The sequence below is a fragment of the Schistocerca gregaria genome, chromosome 8 (assembly GCF_023897955.1).
Source record: "Schistocerca gregaria isolate iqSchGreg1 chromosome 8, iqSchGreg1.2, whole genome shotgun sequence".
Classification (NCBI taxonomy): domain Eukaryota; kingdom Metazoa; phylum Arthropoda; class Insecta; order Orthoptera; family Acrididae; genus Schistocerca; species Schistocerca gregaria.
Genome location: NC_064927.1, coordinates 111,951,234 through 111,970,918, shown reverse-complemented (window position 1 = coordinate 111,970,918; position 19,685 = coordinate 111,951,234). Strand labels below are relative to the sequence as shown.

Sequence of the window (19,685 nt, the reverse complement as noted above, 5' to 3'; positions counted from 1 at the left end):
GACTAAGGAAGGATTCTGGACTTATACAGAGAGCAGCAGCACAGACAGTTTCGGATGTACCACGGAAGATCCTCACGGAGATGCACTAAAAAGCTCAACTGGCAGACGTCTGAAGGTAGATGCAAGCTGTCTATGAATGCCTACTTACACATTTCCAAGAACGATACTTAAATGAATAACCTAAGAATATACTGCGACATACTACGTATCGCTCCTGTAGCAACTGGGAGGACAAGGTCAAGCAAAAATATGGCGCACACAGAGGCGTTTACGCACCTTACATCCCACACTCCATACGCGTATGGAACGGGAAGAAGCCAGTAATAAATGATAAAAAGAGGGCTATATTGTGCCTTTCACTTAAGAATAATTTGCATGGTATAGCTGTAGCTGTATTTAATTCCGGCAACCCAGGTATTACCTTTCGCTGAGCTTACTAATGCTTGGACGTGTAGAGCAAACGACTTGCAGTTTCTGTGTTTCAGCCTTTTGCAGCGTTTACGGTTACAAATAAGCTGCTTTAGGGGCGTGATCTACCACACATTGTCAGTGATTTGTTTGAAAAATGTTAATCTTTCAGTTCGTTTTGTCAACGTGGATAAGTTATTATCCCGGCGGAGGTTCGAGTCCTCCCTCGGGTATGGGTGTGTGTGTTTGTCCTTAGGATAATTTAGGTAAGTAGTGCGTAAGCTTAGGGACTGATGACCTTAGCAGTTAAGTCCCATAAGATTTCACACACATTTGAACATTTTTTAAGTTATTATCAAAATGACAGTTGCTTTTTCTACAGATGTTATACTGCTGATTTCTCACATGCAAAGAATCTCTGCAGATCAAAAAAACAACAAGTCAAAATACTTCCACTATTCTTTGATATCCTTTTCGTATCAGTAACTTGAAAGTTCCAAAGTTATTCAGTAAAGTGTATGTATTCGAAATTCTGCAAAATAAGGCGTCAGTAACTTTTAAGTTCCGATGTTATTCAATTAACGGTCAAGATTCGAAGATGGCGTTGTCAAATACAGTCATGGAAAAAGGTATTCAAACACGGTTGTTCATGCATACTAGGCCTAACTTTATAAAAATTCTGTACCAATGGCTTCACACAGTGGAGAATAAAGTATTATTAATACATACAATGAAAATTACATTGTACATAAATATGACGACAATGTTAATACTTTGTAGGCATTCCTCTTCCATGTATCAATGCTCTTAACCTCTTTCTAGCTTACTACAAAGACGTTCAATTGGATTAAACCTTCCAGTCGTGTATGGAATGCGAGAAGACTTGCTACTTAAATGCCTTTGTGAATACTGTAATAATTAGTCTAGTCTTGTCTTCACGGTACCTATGAGGGCAACACATAGGAGGTGAAGAATATTTATAGATACTTCATTCATTTCTGGTTCCTGAATCCTTGTAAGTAGTCTTCCTCGACGTTATTGTGTCTTATCTTCAAGAGTTTGCCAATTCATGTTTTTCAACATACGCGATACGTTCTCCCATGAATAAAACAAACCTGTGACCATTTGTACCGCGCTTCTTCGTATACGTTCAATACCACTGTTGGTATATGGACTATGATATGGTCGGAAGGCTTTATCCCGAAGCACCGTTACCATCAATGTTATATGGCCTCTCAAAGATACATAAGACGGACATTATAAATTCACCATTGTATGGAGTAGCTGAACACCTGGTGCACCTACTAAAACCTCTCATAAGTCACGGCACAAATCATGTCAAAGACTCAATTGAGTTTGCGAAGATGCTTCAGGAGATACATCAAGACAAGGGTAACCTGCCTGTCAGTTCCGACGTCACGTCTCTCTTCACACGGGTAGCGCTAGAGGAATCCTCGGGAGCCACTTCGACGAAAACTGTGGAACTTTTCCACCACGCGCTTACTACCACGTTCTACCCATGTGGTGGGAGCCCTACTAGCTGTTAGACGGAGTTGCTTGTGGAATCCCGTCTTGCGCCATGCACCGATAACCTGAAAGGTTCCATCCATACGTGACCGACACATTTGAGGTGTGGCTGCATGGCGAAGAAACCCGCAGGAATTTCCTGACCACCGTAACAGCATACTCGACAGTAGAAAGTCCACCATGAAGACAGAAGGAAACGGATGGATGCCTTTCCTCGATATCCTGGTGACACTCAGAGACAGAAAGAAAGACACCCATGGACTACCTAAACGCCTATATCTGCCATCAAATAGCACAATGGAAATCTGTGCTCACCACCCTGGTGCACAGAGCACGGGACATATGTGGCGCGGTGAGTCTGCCCACCGAGTTGCGGCGTTTGAAGGAAATCTTTCGGAGAAACAGCTTCTCGGAGACACAGATAAGACACTCTCTCCAGTAGATCAATAAAAGGAAGAAGACGATTGAAAAGAAGACAAAAAGCGTATGGTGTTTCTTCCGTATGCTCGACCGTCCAAAGCGAGAGTGCCAGGTTATTTGAGAAAAACATTAAAACCATTTTCCACATGTCCGAAAGAACAGAAACCATCTTCATATATTAACGTTAAATGTTCAAATACAGTACACCGTTTGAAAAACATAGCCCTTATAACGCATTCTGATGTGGTGAGTGACTACAATGAATTCATGTATGGTCTATCACAAAAAAAGGGCAAACCAAACCGCTGTCATCGTTGACTGCAGTGGCTTTCTTGTTCTGCTGCCAGGCGTATCGTGGGGCAAGAATTATCAATACATTAACAGCAAGAAAAGATAAAACGAATATGTCCTGGCAGATTCCTAACTGCAGGGGTAGAACACCACAATCCGTTTCCTACTACATATAATTGGTTTGACTACACTATGGTAAAAAGAGGTGCTCGTTGAGGGTATCCCTGAATTGAGAGTGGGTCAGCTACGTTCCGTGCGATAACGCACGCTTTAGCACAAGACATCAATCATTTGATGTTCAAAACACATAAATGCTAAGTTCTATATGTGTTTTTTTTCGGAATTGCATGTAGGATATCGGAGAGTAAAGCACGACTGAACTCGTGTCTTTCGGATCTACGATACAAGGAACAGAAATTACTATCGTTCCACATCACGGAGGGAACGTTCTGCCGGTGTCTCTGTGTTTAAAATATTACTGACCATTAAAACTGCCTGCCACGACGTCGGTACGCAACGAAGTTGAAACTGGTACGATATATACTATATCTGTGAGTTGCAAATGATTAACAGACACACAAAGCACGTGCGGAGTCTCCACTCTGGGTTTGGCATCGTCAGACGAGCGTAGCCGCTGTCGTATGGCAACGGGTTCCGTTGGGTACACAGCTCGATCACCTCTGTTTCACAGAGCAGGTGATCTACACAGTACGCGTTACATTGCTGACGTTCTAAGGCCGGCAGCTCTGTCTTATCTTCGAGGTCCCAGTGACGTTATCTTTCAACGAGATAACGCAAGATCGCATGTCGCCTGTGCTGTCCTGACCTACCTCGATACCCAGTGGGCGCCCGCCTGTTGCTCTGGCGCGAGACGTTACGTTCACCGCGTGGTGTCTCTCTGTGACGTCACTACGCTGTGTCGGAGCCCAGTTTCGACCTTAGGGGATGCGTATCGACTTTCGTGGTCGCAACGAGTCTGAGCGTCGTGAGCCTCCCGTGACACAGAGCTCACACCTGGTATAATTTGCTGCTGTGGCTTAGTGATTCCGAAAATTAGTGTGGCCGGTTGCTGTTTTCACTACCTAATTATTTCCAAGTATGAAACTAATGTGTGGCTAATCAGGTTATGTTAATTTCAGAGATTCTGTCCGCAAATGCACCATCATTCTGCGTGCCTCTTACATATTAATAAACGGAAACCTGTATATAGGTTGTGCACCAGTAGATAAGTCATATCTTGCCTCGTCTTATTCCTCCTGAACCTGTTTGTTGACATCGTTTCAATTTATCTGTTTATTCATTTGAGGACCACATACATAACGTAATGTCGTCTAGTTATGTATTCAAAATTATACGTTCTTTGTACACCAGAATAATAAATTTAGTATTAGCATAAGACTGTTCTGAAACCTTTAACACATTTCAAACAAGGAGTGTCTTTGCGATTGTGGTAGTCACTCTTGCACACGAATTAAAGAAGAAATTCGTATCTTCAGTTTTTACATTCGTTGCACTTTTTGCAACTACAGTATTGCTACCTTTTCTTTCTTTGAAAGTCAGAACCTGCCGAGCGCATATTTGTATCCCAGAGGGAAAAGTGTGCTGGTTGTGTGAAGTTTGTTCTTATTTGTGCCAATAATTATATATCACTGCGAGAGAAATTAACTTTTTCCTTTTACTTGCAAGTAACCGAAACAACAAGAAAAACCAGCAGCGTTAACATTCCTGTACTGGTACCATAATACATTTATAATGCATATGTGCATTAATTGAAGAAGTTCTTCTTTGGAAACGAAGTTTCCTAAAATAACTATATTGCTTGTAAATTTTCTTTTGTGGTCTACAGATGGCTGAGAGTAAGTTACCTTTTAATTCTTTTTCTGATGTAGTAGTCTATTCTATGATTTTTATCCTGAGTGGTATTTGGCTTGTTTTACCAGATGATCAACGTATTTTGAATATTTATTGGCATGTGCGTGTTCCATCCTTAATTTGTAATTTATTGACAGTGGCAACTCAATCCTGGCAGAGAGCGCACATATACACCCTAAGACAAAAAAAAGACACATCACGATGGAAGCATCCGATTGAGACGGAAATCGTCAGGTCTGATGTAAGTGTCCAGACAAACAAATGATTATACACTCCTGGAAATGAAAAAAAGAACACATTGATACCGGTGTGTCAGACCCACCATACTTGCTCCGGACACTGCGAGAGGGTTGTACAAGCAATGATCACACGCACGGCACAGCGGACACACCAGGAACCGCGGTGTTGGCCGTCGAATGGCGCTAGCTGCGCAGCATTTGTGCACCGCCGCCGTCAGTGTCAGCCAGTTTGCCGTGGCATACGGAGCTCCATCGCAGTCTTTAGCACTGGTAGCATGCCGCGATAGCGTGGACGTGAACCGTATGTGCAGTTGACGGACTTTGAGCGAGGGCGTATAGTGGGCATGAGGGAGGCCGGGTGGACGTACCGCCAAATTGCTCAACACGTGGGGCGTGAGGCCTCCACGGTACATCGATGTTGTTTGTGCAGTAATTATCAAGCCTATTTTTGTCTAATAATGATCCCAGCCTCGCCAACGGCCTTGCCGCAGTGGTCACGCCGGTTCCCGTCAGATTACTGAAGTTAAGCGTTGTTGGGCTGGGCTAGCACTTGGATGGGTGACCATCCGGTCTGCCGAGCGCTGTTGGCAAGCGGTGAGCACTCAGCCCTTGTGAGGCAAACTGAGGAGCTACTTGTATGAGAAGTAGCGGCTCCGGTCTCGTAAACCGGCCGGGAGAGCGGTGTGCTGACCACACACACCTCCATATCCGCATCCGTTGACGCCTGTGGGCTGAGGGTGGCACAGTGGCCGGTCGGCACCGTTGGGCCTTCATGGCCTGTTCGGACGGAGTTTAGTTTAGTTTTAATCACTCCAACCTCAGTTTTGCAAATAATCGAACTCCATTGTACAAAACCTCTGTCCACTTCAGAAACGCGTTAAATATTTGATGTTAAGCATGTAAAACCTATGTGGCGGAAGATCCAAAACCCTAATTATTTTGGTTTTACTAGAGCTTTGAAATTATGTTTAAAGTTTGTTGAGTCACTGGATGGATGTCATCTGAGTAGTTTGTATGCGCGAGTTACGCTTCCTCAGAACATAGACATAGTTTCTAAATTTAATACTTGTCTACTGCGTTAAACCTTTAATGTGCGATCATTCTTCTTACTGGGCAGATGACAGCATCTTAAATTTTTTAATTCGGTCAATAATCATACCTTCTGCTTGTTACTGGCTTTCTCCTGTGTTCCACAGGGTCTGTGGTTTTGGCGTTGTAAGTGGCAATGAGTGCCCGGATTATATCGTTCCTGTCGCTACCATTTCTCCCTGTGACGGAATTTGTGCACCAAATCTGTTTGTGTGCAGTATTACAGCTCATGTAAGTGTATTAAGACCGTTTTGTTAATGTTTGCGAAGTGTGCACCTGAAGCCGCACGTGGGTACCAGCCCGGTATTGGCGTCGTGGGGTGTGAGAAACCGCCTAAACACCGCGTGGAGCCTGGCCGGCGCACCAGCCTCCACGTTAATCAGCCGGGTGGATTCGATACGGGGCCAGCGCGCCTCCCCGTCTCCCGGAATGGGCGCTCTAACGCGCTCGACAATTCGGGCACGTCGGTCAACAGTTATATGAAATACTGAAAACCACATTTTGTTTGCACCTTGGAAATCGTTAGATACGAAGTCTGCAGCGTACAGTGGAAATGCGCTGTAGTTTAGCCGTTTAGTAATACAGATGTGCGTAAATGGCTAGTAAATGAACTCACATGGTGTACTTGAAATCTCCAGTGCGTAAGGGGACCTGCTCGTGAAAAATTACCAAAAATTTGAAAAAATGTACCCGCTCAATATATAAGAGCATTTGTAGATATTACAAGAACATATAGATTGTCTACTTTCCCATTATCCGTTTGTTCGTAAATTTAGTGTGAATGTAATGTTGCACAGGCGCTAGCCCCCTGTCTTTATAAAGTGCGTAAGTATACAGTATTTGTTGACTCTTGCTTTCGGAATTTGAAATACGTTTGTTTCATAGTTGTTACTATGTTATTTTATTTTAGTGTATGTGTTTCCTGTGTAATAAATTCCAAGAATAAAGAAACTATTTCAAAGCAACATTGAATAATACACATAATTTGGTTCAAGAGTCACCTACAGAAATTGGGTGTACAGGAATACAACACACTCACTGCCATTCCTTGCTGTTATGGGGCAATTAAGCATAAACAATCTGGCAAATACAAATCTTCTTTGGAGACATCCTCATGGTCTATCCCACAATCCCAACGACAGCTTCAACAGCTGCATAGGGGAATGAAATCCGAACACAGTATTTAGCGAACTAACAATGTTGAAGTTACATGTAATGAATACAGTGGTAACGTCCACTGGTTGTACAATTAGTTGGCTTCATTTACTAGAAAATTTTATACATCCAGACTGGAAGGAATAATATTTAAGGTCTAACTGTTATTTATCGGCCGCGAGTGACCGAAGTGGAGAAAGCTACAATATCTTACCAAGGACACTAGGATAAATAAAAGAACGAAGAGAAGGTTACGAAGGATAAAGAAAGAGGTGACGAACAACAATATGCAGCTTGTGTGATCTAAAGCTGCGTAGTAATAAACTGATTAGTTCGTAAATCTTCTTTTGTGATTTATCGGAACCCTGAATTTGTAACATTCCGGAACACTTTATTGCTAAATGAAGGTAAATTCGCAGAACTGTCACGTATACTAAAGTGCTAAAGAAACTGGTACAGGCATGCGTATTCAAGTACACATACACTCCTGGAAATGGAAAAAAGAACACATTGACACCGGTGACTCAGACCCACCATACTTGCTCCGGACACTGCGAGAGGGCTGTACAAGCAATGATCACACGCACGGCACAGCGGACACACCAGGAACCGCGGTGTTGGCCGTCGAATGGCGCTAGCTGCGCAGCATTTGTGCACCGCCACCGTCAGTGTCAGCGTTTGCCGTGGCATACGGAGCTCCATCGCAGTCTTTAACACTGGTAGCATGCCGCGATAGCGTGGACGTGAACCGTATGTGCAGTTGACGGACTTTGAGCGAGGGCGTATAGTGGGCATGAGGGAGGCCGGGTGGACGTACCGCCGAATTGCTCAACACGTGGGGCGTGAGGTCTCCACAGTACATCGATGTTGTCGCCAGTGGTCGGCGGAAGGTGCACGTGCCCGTCGACCTCGGACCGGACCGCAGCGACGCACGGATGCACGCCAAGACCGTAGGATCCTACGCAGTGTCGTAGGGGACCGCACCGCCACTTCCCAGCAAATTAGGGACACTGTTGCTCCTGGGGTATCGGCGGGGACCATTCGCAACTGTCTCCATGAAGCTGGGCTACGGTCCCGCACACCGTTAGGCCGTCTTCCGCTCACGCCCCAACATCGTGCAGCCCGCCTCCAGTTGTCTCGCGACAGGCGTGAATGGAGGGACGAATGGAGACGTGTCGTCTTTGGCGATGAGAGTCGCTTCTGCCTTGGTGCCAATGATGGTCGTATGCGTGTTTGGCGCCGTGCAGGTGAGCGCCACAATCAGGACTGCATACGACCGAGGCACACAGGGCCAACACCCGGCATCATGGTGTGGGGAGCGATCTCCTACACTAGCCGTACACCTCTGGTGATCGTCGAGGGGACACTGAATAGTGCACGGTACATCGAAACCGTCATAGAACCCATCGTTCTACCATTCCTAGACCGGCAAGGGAACTTGCTGTTCCAACAGGACAATGCACGTCCGCATGTATCCCGTGCCACCCAACGTGCTCTAGAAGGTGTAAGTCAACTACCCTGGCCAGCAAGATCTCCGGATCTGTACCCCATTGAGCATGTTTGGGACTGGATGAAGCGTCGTCTCACGCGGTCTGCACGTCCAGCACGAACGCTTGTCCAACTGAGGCGCCAGGTGGAAATGGCATGGCAAGCCGTTCCACAGGACTACATCCAGCATCTCTACGATCGTCTCCATGGGAGAATAGCAGCCTGCATTGCTACGAAAGGTGGATATACACTGTACTAGTGCCGACATTGTGCATGCTCTGTTGCCTGTGTCTATGTGCCTGTGATTCTGTCAGTGTGATCATGTGATGTATCTGACCCCAGGAATGTGTCAATAAAGTTTCCCCTTCCTGGGACAATGAATTCACGGTGTTCTTATTTCAATTTCCAGGAGTGTAATTTAAGAAAAATTGGACGATTTATTCAAGAGAGAGAGCTTCACAAATTGAGCAAGTCAATAACGCGTTGGTTCACCTCTGACCCTCACGCAAGCAGTTATTCGGCTTGGCACTGAATTATAGAGTTTTTGGATGCCCCCTAGGGATATCGTGCCGAATTATGCCCAACTGGTGCGTTGGATCGTCAAAATCATAAGATGGTAGGACGGTCTTGCCCAATATGCTCCAAACGTTCTCAATTAGGGAGAGATCTGGTGACCTTTCTGACCAAGGTAGGGCTTGGTAAGCACGAAGACGAGCAGTATAAACTCTCACTGTGTGCAGGCGTGCATTATCTTGCTGACATTTAGGCCCAGGATGGCTCGCCGTAAAGGTCAACAAAACGGGGAATAGTGCCGCTGATGACAAGGAAACGGGTCCTTCTATGAAACGAAATGGTACAGCAGACCATCGCTCCTGGCTATCGGGCTGCATGACGTGTGACGCTTAGGTTGTTATCCTACCACTGTCTGAGGCATCTCGAGACACGTCTTCTGCCTCGAATCTCACTGTCTGGAGTGGAATTGTCTGCAGCCAGGAGGCCCACTTCGAACTGAGCCCCGATAACCAACTAGGACGTTTGTGGAGGTACCTGAGACAGTGGTGGGATAGCAACCTGACTGATGCCCATCATGGGGCCTGACAAGGAGGAGTGATGGTCTTGGGTAACACTTCATTTCGTAGCAGGGCCCCACTGGTTGTCGTCCGCGACACCTTTACTGCACAGAGGTACGTCGACGATATTCTACGCCCAGTTTTGTTACCCTTCATGGCAAGCCATCCTGGACCAACATTTCAGCAAGATAATGAACGCCCGCACACAACGAGAGTTTCTACTGCTCGTCTTCGTGCTTGCCGAACCCTACCTTGGTCAGCAAGCTCACTGGATCTCTCCCCAATTGAGTACGTTTGGAGGATTAAGGGCAAGGCCTTCCAATCATCTGAGGATTTTGACTATCTAACGCTCCAGTTGGACAGGATTTGGCACAATTCCTCTCAGAGAGACATCCAACAACTCTGTCAATCAATCCCAAGCCGAATAACTGTTTACATAAGGGTCAGACATGCGACAACGCGTAAATGACTTGCTCAGTTTGTTAATCTCTTTCTCTTGAATAAATGGTTTTTTTTTTCTGAAACTGTAATCATTTGTACATGTATATCGATTCGGAAAACACCTCTCGGGAACATTCCTCTGAGTAGTATTCACGTGGGCATCCACGGGTCCAGTGGAGCTCGTGCAACACACCATGACAGCCTTCACGACGATCATGTTCCGACAGCAGTGGCATTTTGCACCAAGATAAAGCTCCATATTATAAGGCCAAGAATGTGACAGAGCGATTCGAGGAACACAGTGGCAAGTTTCAATTGATGTGCTGGTCCTCCAACTCGTCAGATCTCAACCCAATTAGGTGATTTGTGTGTGCAAATGTGCTGCCAACTCCCTCCAGCGACCTTCCAAGACCTCAATGCTTCCATGCCACGACACGTCGCCGCTGTTATCAAACGGTTCAAATGGCTCTGAGCACTATGGGACTTAACTTCTAAGGTCATCAGTCCCCTAAATCTTACAATTACTTAAACCTAACTAACCTAAGGACATCACACACATCCATGCCCGAGGCAGGATTCGAACCTACGACCGTAGCGGTCGCGCGGTTCCAGACTGTTGCGCCTTGAACTGCTCGGCCACCTCGGCCCGCCGCTGTTATTCATGCCAAAGGTGAAGATGCCGGCTTTTAGACAGGTAGTATTGTTCTCCCTGATCAGTCTATGTTCTTTAATGTGGAAACACTTAAAACTCAACAAGGTGAAAACATTTTTGTGCTAATCTAAACGTTTTCACAAATATTTGGCGTTAACGATGTATCTGAATAACCTTTTATATGTAACAGAAATCGAAGATTTACGTGCGAACCGTTACCTACCGGTGCACGGTAATTGTTAACTCCGTGCTGCCCTGAGCTGTAATAATAGTAGCAGTTTGACAGGAAACTGAGAGAGTGTGTAACTTCAGCTTTGGTCACGCTGCTGCGAGAGCACGGGGGCTTCGCTCCGCCGCAGCGGTGTCGGCTGTCTATTCCTGGCGGCTCCTCCTTCTACACGACTCCAGCCACGGCCGCCGTGGCTCGCATCGCCTCGTTAATCATACAGAGCCTCACTCTGGCCGCCCACATCTCACAGCCCGAGCCCCAACCTGCCATCTCTCGCACGGCTTCTGGCTAGAGGAATAATAACGGAAATAGGAGCAGTGAATATTTTCCCTCTCCTGCGGAAAACGGAACTCATTTGGATTGAAAATCATGTTGGGCCATCATGGCCTACTATGAACAAAAAATATGTGTGAAATCTTATGGGACTTAACTGCTAAGGTCAACAGTCCCTAAGCTTACATACTACTTAACCTAAATTATCCTAAGGACAAACCCACACACCCATGCCCCAGGGAGGACTCGAACCTCCGCCTGGACCAGCCGCATAGTCCATGACTGCAGTGCCTTAAATACTATGAACAACTCAACTGCAAACGATAGTGGATTGTCACACACAATCATCAGACCGGAAGTTTGCCGATCACGGTTGACAAGCGTATATGTTACACTACCACCGCTGAGTCGTGGTTCGGAGGTCTACAGTGATTTATTCTAATTGTTTACTGTTCACAGTTTGCGTGAAGTATACTGTTTTTTTTCTTCTAACATTCCATTTTGTGAAAACTGTTGGATCTTATTTATCAGTTGCTAGTGTTCAGTTTGTATTTTTAACCTCATGTAGAATGTGGTTGAACATTCTGAATGTCTCCACATATGTACTGTGAGTGAGAAACGTCCTGTAACTGATGATTTGTGACAATCGAGACTGCTAACAATACTAAATGGTTTTTCATACCAACTTAAAGGGGTTAAGTATGTACAAACCACGGGAACCACCAATTACAAATACTCGTTTGTGTGTTTGAAGGTGTGGAGTACGATATACGCTTGACGCCTCACGACACTGGTGTTCATGACCTTAGCTGTCACCGAATGCGGTCGCCTACAAGTTGTTGATACGTTTTGAGAAATTAAAATTCGGACAATACCGGGACTCATCCAAATCGTCTTGCTTACCGCGGGCAGCTGGCAGAAGCGCTCACCCCATCGGAACGCCGCGCCTGGACCGCTGCAGACACTCAGTGTCACTTATTATCCTTTTCTACAGTTTTTCCAAACAAAACAAGCAGGGATTCTCCCGCCTAACCAGACAGCGTGACGCCGCCGTGTGCCACCATAACCGTTCATCCGGTGGAACGAAGAAACCTTTGGTTGTTCGTTCGGAAAAATAGGAGCAAAACGTAACTTCTGGAGGCGTTTTGGGATGGTGAAACTGACTATAGTAACTCTTCGCGATAGGCATAAATACAGGGTTTGATCTTCAGTCTGCACAAATTTCATCTGTTACGATATATTCACACCTTCTGAGCGGCCTTCACTGGTAACATATCATGTAATGCCTTTCCGTTCGTTTCATTGAACTGATATCCACAAATAAGATATTCAGTGATGTAGCGCTAATTTAAGGTTAACGTTTTGGCAGGAAGTCATACAAAGAACTCTGAGAAGAAACAATTTGGGTGATGAGAGGTCGATTCGAGATTTTACTGTGTCAAATGCTGGTTCATTTGTTCGTATGACAAAGAACAGTGATTGACAGAGTAGACAAAGAACAGAACGGCTTTGTTCGGTCACCAGCCTAGGGTAACAAAGACACTGGATAATCCTTAGCAAGAGCGACTGCTAACAATTGTTGACGCACTCTTTTCTCCCTCAGGAGATTTCATCACTGCTGCACCTTCATGCAGAGCGATCGATCCGTTCTGAAACAACATTTAGTCTCTTCGCAATATCCTGTCTCCCAAGACCGTACGTAAGAGGGGGTCTCAGGAGTTTGTAACACAGAGTAGAGATGCTGTCAGACAAACTCTGCGTCGCTAAATGAGGCGTCTCCAAATGGTCTGCCTCACGGCTAGCAGTTTCAGTTACAGAAAGTTTCATTGCAAGAAACGCATCACAAGAAGGATTGTTCAAAAGTTTTAATGACGTTAGCCGCAGCTGGGCATTGAGATGCGTCAACGATAATAGGTGAAAATTTTTGCGGAATCAGGGCTCGAACCCCAGTTCCCCGCTTTACGCGAGCTGTTTCGGTCATCCGAGCACGCTTCCTCTTCGACCCGAAATCCTAGTCTGTTACTACTGACGTAGCGACACCTACCCATCGACCCGTTTACTCGCAGCCCCTGATTCCTCCTGTAAGAGATCAGGCATAGTGTGCATCACATCGTACATTTATACTTTCCATTCGATACAGATATGTTGAGATGTTGCGCGGCATAATTTCTCCAATACTGTCGTCAAGTACTGTCACCTCGAGCCTTATGCACAGAGGAGGAAACAGAACATACTAATATACTTTACGAGACGAGAGAGAGAGAGAGAGAGAGAGAGAGAGAGAGAGAGAGAGAGAGAGATTTCTTCTCGAAAACATATTCTGTTCTCTAATGTACGTAAGGCTCAAGGTGGCAGTACTGGAGAAATTATGCCGCGTAACATATCAAAGTATGTGTATTGAATGGAAGTATAAATGTACGAGCGGTAATCTTACAGTTCTAATCATCTTCTCGAAAAAGCAAGCTGCGATCATGAATGCTGGATATGGTGTTAGTCCTTCTCTATGCATTCGTCCTTCAGTATGATGATGGCAGAGACCTCGGTTGTAGAAATCTGCATTTTGGCTGTAGTGGAAACGAGCCACCTCGTCTCCGTTCTGGCAATGGCTGCCACGTAGTTTTCTTTAACTGGGGAAAAACAAGTGACTGGGTGCCATGTCATAAGAATACGGAAAGAGAGGACATGGTGGGGGAGCAGGGGCAAACTTTCGCATCCCAAGCAACGGCATGTGTAGCTGTGTCGCTTGTGGTATTAGCTGACGCGTTGTCACGGCGTCTCTTCGGACAGTTCCCTGCTACACGTCGTCTTGGCCCTCGTCACGTTCCTGTGAAGGCTTGCACGTTACGAGGATCACGAGTGAGCAGTACGCCGTGGTGGTCACAAAAAAGTACCCTCAGCTTCATCTTACCGGTGATGGATGCGCGTTAGTGAATGTACATGTTTCCGTTATTTGATCTGTCCTCAGTCTTGGTTGCTTAAACTCTGCAATGATCCGTGGTGATTAGGGGCTCACGATGTCGTGTGGATCGCCGCGACGCAGCTGCAACATTTCCTCTCTGCCTCAGTTCGACGGTGCTTCTGAATGGGTGTGAGAAGCCGCGGCAGAAAAAATCCCCAACCCGACCGGGAATCGAACCCGGGACCCCGTGATCCAGTGGCAGACAAGCTGGCCACTAAACCGCGAGCTGCGGGTGAAAGGAAGGTGAGAGTGTGATCAGCAACCTCATCATAAGGATGTAGAAGAAGGTTCAACATTTATTCACCAAGAACACTTATATGAATATCCTGGTTCCTGCACACAGTAACCTAATTGAGTGGGTCCAAATATCCCCTAAACATCAAGTAACCACCTGAGAGCTGAACGGCACCCTCCACAATGGGTTAAACACCTGTTAGCCAGCTACTGTCTTTCATGTAGTTTGGCACACTGACGACATCACCTTTAACTCTCACAGTGTGCAATGATGTTTTGTCAGGTAGCCAATCGTAAATGTTCATTGGATCTGTCATGGCGCCGGAGACATCAGGCGCCGACGGCAGCACGCACAACTTATTAGTCGTGCGGGTTGCAGCAAAATCAGCCCCTACAGTTCAGGCAACGCGGGACAGCCCAACTCACGACAGACCGCGTTGACATACCGCGCCTCTTCACGCATCCGCTCTGTGACGTGTCGCAAGTATCGAGGCTGCTATGTAGACTAGTACAGCGCTGCAGACAGTAATTCTGTCACAGCCAGCAAACTGGAGATCTCCACTACGCCGCGCCAAGGACTGTACCATCGACATCTGAACAGCACGCCGCCTCTTCAGCTGGGGCTCTAAAGTCATCACCGACATGATCGTCTTGTTATGATTGTACTGTTGTTCTCCTAGCCGAAAAGCTAGTGTCACACTAGTTTCAATTCTTGTCGGACTTAGATGTTTAGCTATTGTTGGCTCTCAATGCTTCTTCAGCGAAGTACACCATAAAAGTTGTCAAGTGTTTGTACTCCTTGACTGCGGCATGGATTTCGATTTTTGGCCTTAAATCTGAAACGAGAAGCTTATTTTTCCGTGTTGAGCTAAGTTTATTAGGACTTGATGACGCACTCATTAAAGAGCGTGTGACAGCAAAAACTTTTCGCTTGTTTTAACCTATAGATGGTGTTCTCTGATGCATGTGGAACTCTTTCAAATATCAAAAAATTGTTCAAGTGGCTCTGAGCACTATGGGACTCAACATCTTAGGTCATAAGTCCCCTAGAACTTAGAACTACTTAAACCGAACTAACCTAAGGACATCACACACACCCATGCCCGAGGCAGGATTCGAACCTGCGACCGTAGCAGCCCCGCGGTTCCGGACTGCAGCGCCAGAACCGCACGGCCACCGCGGCCCGCCTTTCAAATATCACGGAACTTATTTATTACCTTTGCAACTCTGTAAGTCTAAGTGGCTCCATTATTCAAGAGCGATCATTTATTTTGTTTCGCTTACTGAAGCTCTGGCCCCCCTTTATTCATGAACCATCCTTTCTTTTGTTTCATTGTGCAGAATATTTCTGCAGAAATTGTGTTAAATAAACATTTGTTTGTTCCCCATAACTGGCCTGTTTTGTGTTCAGTAAACTTTTGTTTGTTCCCTATAACTGGGCTGCCTACTTGTACCTGAAAGCGGCAGACACACCAAGAGGCAGTTCCCTTCGTATATTCACTTAGAAACTTGTTAAGACAGACGTTGAATTGACTGAAAGAGATACTTAATGTCAGTTATGATCTTTTTATAACTACCTTTCATGCTGTATGACCGACCGAAGTGGCGGAGTGGTTAGCACACTGGACTCGCATTCAGGAGGACTATAGTTCAAACCCGCATTCGGCCATTCTGATTTAGGTTCTCCACGCTTTCCCTAAATCGCAGCAGGAAAATGCCGGAATGGTTCCTTTGAAAGGGCGCGGCCGATTTTCTTCCCTATCCTTACATAATCCGATGGGACCGATGACCTCGCTGTTTGGTGCCCTTGCCCCAAAACAACCAACCAATCATCCATGCTGTATGGCTGCGAGTAGTACACTGTCCGTTGTAGATACGTTGACCTTCTATATTGACATTTTTTACTAATCAATTAACTTCATTCACCATGTGGTCATGGACATGTTCAAACACGATCACGTGCTTCTGCCATTCTGCGACATCAATCCGTATGACTACACTGATTCCAAACAATTGTCTGGAAGATATACACCACTTCTGCGCCGTCATTTGCGCCAGTGGTGGAGAGTCACGTGACCGCCTGCTAGTTCTGTTCCGTCTACAATCGTTCAAAGCAACAACTGGGCTGTTTTAAGAGGGCGTTTGGCGTTCTAAGCTCACGATGGTGCACTGTTTGCCGTATAGTTCTACCAAGTCAGCGTTGATTGTTTCAAAACGCCAGCCGATGTGGCCAAACGGTTCTAGGCGATTGTCTGGAACCGCGCGACCACTACGGTCGCAGGTTCGAATCCTGCCTCGGGCGTGGATGTGTGTGATGTCCTTAGGTTAGTTAGGTTTATGTAGTTCTAAGTTCTAGGGGACTGATGACCTCAGATGTTAAGTCCCATAGTGCTCAGAGCCATTTGAACCATTTGTTTCAAAACTGTTGCCCTTCAAATGCCGAAAAATAATTACCGTATCATTCTCCACTTCTTCATTAGGCCGCGCCATTTTACTTTATCTCTCATTGTTAATCGGGACTGCAGATATCTGCCCACCACCCAACAAAAATTGAAGTAAATGTTCTAATTTACTCATCATCGCGCAGCCCAAACCACAAAGGATATAAACATGACATTTAGAGAGAGTGTTGGTCTTTTCCTGCAGGTGTCGTTCAAGAAGATATTTTTAGAAGTTGCACCCTTAAAAGGGTATTTTTTGAAAATACTTCGCTAATATGGCAATTTTGAAGCTAGAACTACGAAAATTGACATTTGGTTACTTGGTCAGTAACAAAGAAATAGGGGTTTAAGCATTTTTCGATATATAGTCCCTATGGCGGTGAAATAGCGCGTGAAAATTTTTGTTGAAAATAAATCATTTTTATAGAACTACTAAAGCATTTTTAAGGCTACAGCTACCAAAAAGGTATTTCAGTTCCAGGTTAGGAATAGAAAAAGCCTGAAACTTCCTGGCACATTAAAACTGTGTGCCGGACCGAAACTCGAACTCGGGACCTTTGCCCGCGAAAGCGGGCAAGTGCTCTACCAACTGAGCTATCCAAGCACGACTCACGCCCCGTTTTCACAACTTTACTGCTGCCAGAACCTCGACTCCTACCTTCCAAACTGTACAGAAGCTCTCCTGCGAACCTTGCGAGCACTTGCCCGCGAAAGGCAAAGGTCTCGGGTTCGAGTCTCGGTCCGGCACACAGTTTTAATCTGCCATGAAGTTTCATATCAGCGCACACTCCGCTGCAGAGTGAAAATCTCATTCTAAAAAAAGCCTGCTTCAGTGTTTTTGGAACTTCAGCTCCCAAGGGCGCGAAAAGAGATGAAATCTTTTCTGAAGATATTTCATTATGAAATCATTTTTAAAGCTACCTCTGTGAAAATTTGAATTTGGCTTCTCTGTTAGAAATAAAAAATACGTGTTTCAGTGCTTTTTGGAAATTAAACCCCTAACGTGGTGAAATAGGTGATGAACATTTTAAGTATGTTGTTGTTGTTGTGGTCTTCTGTCCTGAGACTGGTTTGATGCAGCTCTCCATGCTACCCTATCCTGTGCAAGCTTCTTCATCTCCCAGTACCTACTGCAACCTACATCCTTCTGAATCTGCTTAGTGTATTCATCTCTTGGTCTCCCTCTACGATTTTTACCCTCCACACTGCCCTCCAATACTAAATTGGTGATCCCTTGATGCCTCAGAACATGTCCTACCAACCGATCCCTTCTTCTGGTCAAGTTGTGCCACAAACTTCTCTTCTCCCCAATTCTATTCAATATTTCCTCATTAGTTATGTGATCTACCCATCTAATCTTCAGCATTCTTCTGTAGCACCACATTTCGAAAGCTTCTATTCTCTTCTTGTCCAAACTATTTATCGTCCATGTTTCACTTCCATACATGGCTACAATCCATACAAATACTTTCAGAAATGACTTCCTGACACTTAAATCTATACTCGATGTTAACAAATTTCTCTTCTTCAGAAACGCTTTCCTTCCCATTGCCAGTCTACATTTTATATCCTCTCTACTTCGACCATCATCAGTTATTTTGCTCCCCAAATAGCAAAACTCCTTTACTGCTTTAAGTGTCACATTTCCTAATCTAATTCCCTCAGCATCACCAGACTTAATTCGACTACATTCCATTATCCTCGTTTTGCTTTTGTTGATGTTCATCTTATATCCTCCTTTCAAGACACTATCCATTCCATTCAACTGCTCTTCCAAGTCCTTTGGTGTCTCTGACAGAATTACAATGTCATCTGCGAACCTCAAAGTTTTAATTTCTTCTCCATGGATTTTAATACCTACCCCGAATTTTTCTTTTGTTTCCTTTACTGCTTGCTCAATATACAGATTGAATAACATCGGGGAGAGGCTACAACCCTGTCTTACTCCCTTCCCAACAACTGCTTCCCTTTCATTCCCCTCGACTCTTATAACTGCCATCTGGTTTCTGTACAAATCGTAAATAGCCTTTCGCTCACTGTATTTTACCCCTGCCACCTTCAGAATTTGAAAGAGAGTATTCCAGTCAACATTGTCAAAGGCTTTCTCTAAGTCTACAAATGCTAGAAAAGTAGGTTTGCAATTCCTTAATCTTTCTTCTAAGATACGTCGTAATGTCAGTATTGCCTCACGTGTTCAAACATTTCTACGGAATCCAAACTAGTCCTCCCCGAGGTCGGCTCCTACCAGTTTTTCCATTCGTCTGTAAAGAATTCGTATTAGTTTTTTTTCAGCCATGGCTTATTAAACTGATAGTTAGATAATTTTCACATCTGTTAACACCTGTTTTCTTTGGGATTGGAATTATTATATTCTTCTTGAATTATGAGGATATTTCGCCTGTCTCGTACATCTTGATCACCAGATGGTAGAGTTTTGTCAGGACTGGCTCTCCCAAGGCTGTAAGTAGTTCTAATGGAATTTCTTCTACTCCCGGGGCCTTGTTTCGACTTAGATTTTTCACTGCTGTGGCAAACTCTTCAGGCAGTATCTTATCTCCCATTTCATCTTCATCTACATCCTCTTCCATTTCCATAATATTGTCCTGAAGAACATCGCCCTTTTATAGACCCACTATATACTCCACTCCTTCCACCTCTCTGATTCCCCTTCTTTGCTTAGAACTGGGTTTCCATCTGAGCTCTTCATATTCATGCAAGTGGTTCTCTTTTCTCCAAAGGTCTCTTTAATTTTCCTGTAGGCAGTATCTATCTTACCCCTAGAGATATACGCCTCTACATCCTTACAATTGTCCTCTAGCCATCCCTGCTTAGCCATTTTGCACTTCCTGTCGATCTCATTTTTGAGACGTTTGTATTCATTTGTGCCTGCTTCATTT

The 19,685-nt window shown here is 45.1% G+C and overlaps 1 protein-coding gene and 1 pseudogene across 1 annotated transcript in view; both read left to right on the top strand.

Annotated features, from left to right (window-relative positions):
* Nucleotides 1-19,685, top strand: part of LOC126284016 (nucleoredoxin-like) — a 703,754-nt gene that overhangs the window by 502,043 nt on the left and 182,026 nt on the right. The window lies entirely within an intron of this gene.
* Nucleotides 5,230-5,347, top strand: LOC126285531 (5S ribosomal RNA; annotated as a pseudogene).